Source organism: Ornithorhynchus anatinus, chromosome 4 (assembly GCF_004115215.2).
Source record: "Ornithorhynchus anatinus isolate Pmale09 chromosome 4, mOrnAna1.pri.v4, whole genome shotgun sequence".
Taxonomy (NCBI): Eukaryota; Metazoa; Chordata; class Mammalia; order Monotremata; family Ornithorhynchidae; genus Ornithorhynchus; species Ornithorhynchus anatinus.
This window is the reverse complement of record NC_041731.1, coordinates 135,521,249-135,529,582: the sequence shown is the minus strand read 5'-3', so window position 1 is coordinate 135,529,582 and position 8,334 is coordinate 135,521,249.

Below are 8,334 nucleotides of genomic sequence, written 5' to 3'. Positions count from 1 at the left end.
TGGGAACACAACCGACCCGCAGGGACACCAGCCCTAGAATCGACTCCTCCAGGGGGACTCCACTGATTGACCCCTACCCTTCCACACCTGATTATAAGCCAAGGCAGAGTGTAAAAACATCCGGATTAAATCTTTATTAACCTCTCTTGCTCCATTTTCGTGCCCACTGTGTAACAGGAATACATAAAGGGCAAAAATGCTTAGGGACAAACAATTCAGCAGAGTTGCAAGGCATGACCTTTGAACAGAATGACAATTAAGAATCACACAGGCCACCGAGAGACAAAGGCAGAATTTCTTTAACTATAAACATGACAGAAAGGCAAACAGAACAAAAAATATTTTTAAGAACAAAGTACATTTGCTGGTTTAAAAGAAAAGTGTGTATGAATACACTTGCATGCATGCACCCCTGCACAAACACACACACACACCATTCCCAGAGAGTTTGGACCTGGGTTTCTCCTTGGAATGGAAGAAAAATATATTGGCCATGGTATGGTTATTGTACGTGAGAATAAGCGGAGTCATCTGACACCAGCGTGCCCACGACCCCAGCCCCCGGTTATTTACGTTCTCCCGATAAAATACCAGGGAAAAAGTGGGTCAAAGAACAGGAGACCCAAAACCGTAGGGCTGCCTTATGAAATAAGCTCTTGCTGAATTCAATCATATTTACTGAGTGCTTAATAACAACAATAATAACAATGAGAAACAGCTTGGCCTAATGGCTGGTCCATGGGCCTGGGAGTCAGAAGGACATGGGTTCTAATCCTGACTCTGCCACTTGTCTGCTATGTGACCTTGGACGTCACTTTACTTCTCTGTGCCTCAGTTCCCTCATCTACAAACTGGGGATTCAATGCCTGTTCTCCCTCCTACGTAGACTGAGAGCCCCATGTGGGACCTGATCGATTTGTATCTACTCCAGTGCTCTGAACAGTGCTTGACACATAGTAAGCACTTAACAGACACCAGAATTATTATTATTATTATTATGAGAGAAAGAAGTGCAATTTTGTTCCTTGGAATTCTCCCCTTTGGGCTTTCCTTGGCTGGCACAGTGACCTACTGGAAAGAGTCGGTAGAACTGAGTTAATAATGTTGGTATTTGTTAAGTGCTTACTATGTGCAGAGCACTGTTCTAAGCGCTGGGTTAGACACAGGGGACGCAGGCTGTCCCACGTGGGGCTCCCAGTCTTAATCCCCATTTTACAGATGAGGTCACTGAGGCCCAGAGAAGTGAAGTGACTTGCCCAAAGTCACACAGCTGACAAGTGGCCGAGCCGGGATTCGAACACATGACCTCTTGACTCCAAAGCCCAGACTCTTTCCACTGAGCCACGCTGCTTCTCTGTTCTTAGCCCAGCTCCACCGTTCATCTCTGCATGACTTTGGGTAAGTCCCTTCACTTCTCCGTGCCTCAGTATCTTTATCAAATGAGGATTCAGTACCTACTGTCCCTCCTCTTCAGACTTTCAGCGTCATGTGAGGTAGTGACTGTGTCAAATTTGCATATTTTGCCTCTACCCCAGAATTTAGCACAATGCTTGGCATGGAGTAAGCACTTAAAAATGCCACCATTATTTTTACTGTTGCTATGGCAAGAGTGGCACGAGGAAGCAGCATGGCGGAGTGGATAGAGCCCGGGCCTAGGAGTCAGAAAGTCATGAGTTCTAATCCCAGCTCCGCCACTTGTCTGTTGTGTGACCTTGGGCAAGTCACTTCACTTCTCTGGGCCTCAGTTACCTCATCTGTAAAATGGGGAATGAGACTGGGAGTTCCACATGGGACTGTGTCTGTGTCCCACTTGATTTGCTTGCATCCACCCTGGCACTTGGTACAGTGCCTGGTACATAGTAAGCGCTTAACAAATACTGTTATTATTAGCTTCAGGGGCATGGTGGAAGGGGGTGTCCATGGAGGAAATGCATAACCATTAAATTAGTCAGAATGGCGGAGGGAAATGAAGGTCCATTTAAGGCGGGTCAGGGGAGAGGGTGGAGGGGGAGTGGGCGGGAGAGCTGGAGGGAGGAAGGGAGGATCACAGTGTCCATTTACATCTCGTCAAATAGAATCTCATCAATCCTGTGCTATTGCTCATCTCTAATGAACACAATTTTGAGTCATCTGGGTAAAAATTGGGGATCTGACCTTGGTTATGGTAATAAAATGAATAATGATGAGACATAGTAAGTATTTACAATGTGCCATTCATTCATTCATTCAATCATATTTATTGAGGGTTTACTGTGTGCAGAGCACTGTACTAAGCACTTGGAATATACAATTCGGCAACAGAGAGATACAATCCCTGCCCAATCATGGGTTCACCGTCTAAACGGGGGAGACAGACAACAAAACAAAACAAGTAGTCAGGCATCAATACCATCAAGATAAATAGAATCATAGATATATACACATCATTAACAAAATTAAAAAAAATGGTGGTATTTGTTAAGCGCTTACTATGTGCAAAGCACTGTTCTAATAATAATAATAATAATGTTGGTATTTGTTAAGCGCTTACTATGTGCCGAGCACTGTTCTAAGCGCTGGGGTAGACATAGGGGAATCAGGTTGTCCCACGTGGGGCTCACAGTCTTAATCCCCATTTTACAGATGAGGGAACTGAGGCACGGAGAAGTTAAGTGACTTGCCCACAGTCACACAGCCGACAAGTGGCAGAGCTGGGATTCGAACTCATGAGCCCTGACTCCAAAGCCCGTGCTCTTTCCACTGAGCCACGCTGCTTCTAAGCGCTGGGGGATACAAGGTGATCAGGTTGTCCCACGTGGGGCTCACAGTTTTAATCCCCATTTTACAGATGAGGTGACTGAGGCACAGAGAAGTTAAGTAATAATAATAATGTTGGTATTTGTTAAGCGCTTACTATGTGCCGAGCACTGTTCTAAGCGCTGGGGTAGACACAGGGGAATCAGGTCGTCCCACGTGGGGCTCACAGTCTTAATCCCCATTTTACAGATGAGGGAACTGAGGCACAGAGAAGTGAAGTGACTCGCCCACAGTCACACAGCCGACAAGTGGCGGAGCTGGGATTCGAACTCATGAGCCCTGACTCCAAAGCCCGTGCTCTTTCCACTGAGCCACGCTGCTTCTCTACTTGCTCACTTGCTTGGGCAAGTTAAGTGACTTGCCCAAAGTCACACAGCTGGCAAGTGGCGGAGCTGGGATTTGAACCCATGAACTCTGACTCTCAAGCCCGCGCTCTTTTCACTATACCATGCTGCTTCTCTGTAGAGTAGATAAAATAGAGTAATAAACAATATATACAAATATGCACAAGTGCTGTGGGGAGGGGAAGGGGAAAGAGCAGAGGGAGAGAGTAGGGAGAATGGGGAGGGGAGGAGGAGCAGAGGGAAAGGGAGGGCTTGATTTGGGAAGGCCTCCTGGAGGAGGTGAGCTGTCAGTAGGGCTTTGAAGAGGGGAAGAGAGCTAGATTGGTGGATGTAAGGAAGGAGGGCATTCCAGGTCAGTGGTAGGACATGGGCCGGGGTCGACGGCGGGACAGGCGAGAACAAGGCACAGTGAGGAGGTGAACGGCAGAGGAGCGAAGTGTACGGGGTGGACTGTAGAAGGAGAGAAGGGAGGTGAGGTAGGAGGGGGCCGGGTGATGGAGAACTTGGAAGCCAAGAGTGAGGAGTTTTTGCTTCGCGCGAAGGTAGATAGGCAACCACTGAAGGTTTTTGAGGAGGGGAGTGACTTTCTGTAGAAAGATAATCTGGGCTGCAGAATGAAGAATAGACTGGAGCAGGGAGAGACAGGAGGATGGGAGATCAGAGAGGAGGCTGACGCGATAATCCAGTCGGGATATCATGAGAGCCTGTACTAGCAAGGTAGCAGTTTGGATGGAGAGGAAAGGGCAGACCTTGGCAATGTTGTGAAGGTGAGACCGGCAGGTTTTCGTGACAGATTGGATGTATGGGGTGAATGAGAGAGCAGAGTCAAGGATGGCACCAAGGTTGCAGGACTGTGAGACAGAAAGGATGGCTAATCTCTGGGGCAGATACAAGGTAATCAGGTTGTCCCACGTGGGGTTCGCAGTCTCAATCCCCATTTTACAGATGAGGTAACTGAGGCACAGAGAAGTGAAGTGGCTCGCCCAAGGTCACACAGCAGACAAGAGGCATTAGAGGGATTAGAATCCACGTCCTCTGACTCTTAAGCCCGTGCTCTTTCCATTAGGCCATGCTGCTTCTTACATGAACCAACCTCCATTTAGATCACTGTTCCTTTGAGAAAAGTGGCTGCAACTTATATTTCAACTTAGGCCGTTTCCAGGAACCAATAGTGTCAGAAATCTGCGGACTTCCTGTACCACAATACCAACGTACTCAGGTTGGTTTCAACGATCAATCAATCCATCATTCATTCAATAGTATTTATTGAGTGCTTACTATGTGCAGAGCACTGTATTAAGCGCTTGGAATGTACAAATCGGTAACAGATAGAGACGGTCCCTGCCCTTTGACGGGCTTACCCGCGTGTAGAGCACACTACTTAGCACTCTGGAAAGTACAACAAAACAGAGTTGGGAGACACTTTTTCTGAATGGTATTTGTTAAGTGTTCACTATGTGCCAGGCACTGTACTAAGCACTGGAATAGATACAAGCTAATCAGGTTGGACATAGTCCGTGCCCACTTATTTAAGTTAATATCTAATTCCCTCCGTAGACCGTAAGCTCATGTCTGGTGATTCTGTTGTATTATACTCTCCCAAGTGTTTAGTACAGTGCTCTGCATGGAATAAGTGCTCATTAGAAGAGAGAAGAGAAGCATAGAGAAGCAGCGTGGCTCAGTGGAAAGAGCATGGGCTTGGGAGTCAGAGGTCATGGGTTCTAATCCCGAATCCACCACTTGTCAGCTGTGTGACCTTGGGCAAGTCACTTAACTTCTCTGTGCCCTAGTTCCCTCATCTGTAAAATGGGGCTAAAGACTGTGAGAGCCTTATGTGGGACAGCCTGATTACCTTGTATCTACCCCAGCGCTTAGAACAGTTCTTGGCACATAGTAAGTGCTTAAGAAATACCAACAATTATTTATTTTTATTTATTAAATACTATTGATTGAGCGATTGATGTCCCACGTGGGACTCACGGTTTTACAGGCAAGGCAAATGAGGCCCGGAGAAGTGAAGTGACTTGCCCAAGGTTACACAGCCGACAAATGGTGGAGCTGGGATTAGAACCCAGATCCTTCTGATTCCCCGGCCCGTGTTCTATCCACTAGGGCATGCTGCTTTTGTGCCCACCAGGAGGTTAGAGTCTGATCAATCATATTTATTGAGCACTTACTGAATGCAGAGCCCTGTACTAAGTGCTTGGGAAAGTACAATAGAAAAAAGTTGGTGGACACAACGAGCTCACAGTCTAAAGTGGGGGAGACAGACATTAATATAAATACATTTCGGGTATGTACATAAATGTTGTGGCGTTGAGGGAGGGGTGGATAAAAGGAACGAATCAGGACAACGCATAGGGAATGGGCAAAGAGGAAACAAGGGCTCAGCCAGGGAAGGCCTCTTGGAGGAGACGGGCCTTCAAGAAGGCTCTGTATGGGGCGGGGGAGAGTGGTGATTGTCGGATATGAAAGAGGGCGGGCGTTCCAGGCCAGAGGCAGGATGTGGGCGAGAGGGCGACGGCGAGATAGACGAGATCGAGGTACAGAGAGTAGGTTGGCGACAGAGGAGTGAAGTGTGCAGGCTGGGTTGTGTTAGTCTTGGTGAGGGGTGGAGGGTGGAGACGGACCATGGGCCATCTGAGAAACTTGTGTGCAGCCATCCTGGGATGAGGGGACCTTGCTGATAAACTGAGGTCCTAAAGCAAACTTCTGTGAAGCGCGCTAAGAATCGCTTAGTGGACCGTTCAGTCCATGTTTCCCCCACTCCTCAAGAAACTCCGGTGGTTGCTCATCCACCTCCGCGTCAAACAGAAACTGCTCACCACAGGCTTTAAAGCACTCAGTCAACTCACCCCCACCTATCTGACCTCGCTGATCTACTAAGACCCAGCCCTCACGCTCTGCTCCTCCAATGCCAACATACTCACTGTACCTCGAGATCATCTGTCCGGCTGCCGATCCCTCACTCACGTCCTGCCTCTGCCCTCATTTCCCCTCCTCTCTCCTCCTCTCTTTCTGCATCACCCTTGTACTTGGGTTTTGCACCCTTTATTCACCCCACCCTCAGCCCCACCCGAGGTTATTTTAATGTCCGTCTCCCTGTCTAGCCTGTAAGCTCGTGTGTAAGCTTTGTCACCTTCCTGCATTTGAGATATAACATAGTGCAAAAGGTCTTTGGACTTTAAAGGCTTCAGAGCAGCCATCGTTTTCTGTTTCCCTTTTTCTACAGAGCCCAGCATACAAGCTCTGCCACAAGGCCGCTGTGACACCTTGGGAGAGTCACTTAAATTCTCTAGGCCCCAGATTCCTTAGTGGCTTAGTGGAAAGAGCCCGGGCCCAGGAGTCAAAAGGTCATGGATTCTAATCCTGGCTCTGCCATGTGTCTGCTCTGTGACCTTGGGCAAGTCACTTCACTTTTCTGGGCTTCAGTTCCCTCATCTGAAAATGGGGATTAAGATTGAGAGCCCCATGTGGGACAGGGACCACATCCAACCTGATTAGCTGGTAACCACCCCAGTGGTTGGCACATAGAAAGCACTTAACAAATACCAAATTTTATAACAAATATTCTTATTCCTCATCTGAAAAATGGGTAAAACCAACTATTCTCCTTCCCTCGTAGACCATGAGCCCCCAGAAGGATAGGGACTGTATGCGCAGTGCAGTGCTCTGCACACAGTACGCGCTCAATAAATACGATTGAATGAATCTGGCCTCTCTTCCCACACTTACTACAGTGCTCGGCACAGAGTAAGTGCTCAACAAATACCACCACATAGGTATTTCAGAAGCTCTACTTGGTGATAATAAAATGGCTAATATTTCTTTAGGGCGTGCTTACTAACCCTATTGTACTGTACTCTCCCAAGCATTTAGTATAGTGCTCTGCGCACAGTAAACGCTCAAAAAATACTAGTGATTGGTCGCCTTGTACAAAATAAAAATTCATATCCCAAGGAGAATTCCTCCTTTTTTCAGGTCTAAAAAGACCCTTGGGATAGGCTGCAAAAAGAGACATCATTTTTTGGCCCTCGACTGCATAAGAAGGCAGGTTCCACTTTTCTCTAGTGCAAATATCTTTCTGTTGAGTTGACTTTAGATCATTTCTTAGATGACGATCCCTCAGCATTCGAAAGCTCGCAAAGCCATTCAAAGACACATTAAAGAAAGGCCTGCTTGAGCCTTCTCCAGAGGCTGGGGAAAGTTGCAGTTATATCATTCACTCAATCAATCAATCAAATTTAATGAGTGCTAACTATGCGCAAAACATTCTACTAAATGCTCAGAAGAGTACAATACGTCATAATTAGCAGACACTTTCCCTGCCCCAAACAAGTGTAGTGTAGGGGGAGAATCAATCAATGGTATTTTTTGAGCACTGTACTAAGTTAATTCATTCAGTAGCATTTATGGAGCGCTTACTATGTGCACAGCACTGTACTAAGTGCTTGGAATGTACAATTCAGCAACAGATAGAGACAATCCCTGCCCAATGATGGGCTCACAGTCTAAACGGGGGCGACAGACAGCAAAGCAGAAGCAAAATAAAAACAAGACAACATCATCAAGATAAATAGAATCAAGGAGATACACACCTCATTAACAAAATAAATACGAGCACAACAGAATTAGCCCACAGAGAACATACACTCTAGAAGGGGAGAGAGTCAGGAGATACACACGGATGATGACCTGCTGTTTCTTTGGTTTTGTTCTTATAATGATATTTAAGTGCTTACCACGGGCCAGGCACTGTAATAATAGCAATAGAGGTATTTGTTAGCACTTTTTATGTGCTAGACACTGTACTAAGCGCTGGGGTGGATATAGCAAATCGGGTTGGACCCCGTCCCTGTCCCACATGGGGCTCACAGTCTCCATTCCCATTTTACAGATTCATTCATTCAATCGCATTTATTGAGCACTTACTGTGTGCAGAGCACTGTACTAAGCGCTCACTGATGAGGTTGAGCGAGGCCCAGAGAAGTGAAGTGACTCACCCAAGGTCACACAGCAGACAAGTGGCAGAGCGGGGATCAGAACCCATGACCTTCTGACTCCCAGGCCTGTGCTCTATCCACTAGGCCATGCTGCTCTAAGTGCTGGGGTAGATAGAGGATGGGGCACGGCCTCACACTGGGCTCACAGTCTTAATCCCCATCTTACAGATGAGGTAACTGAGGAAGTGAAA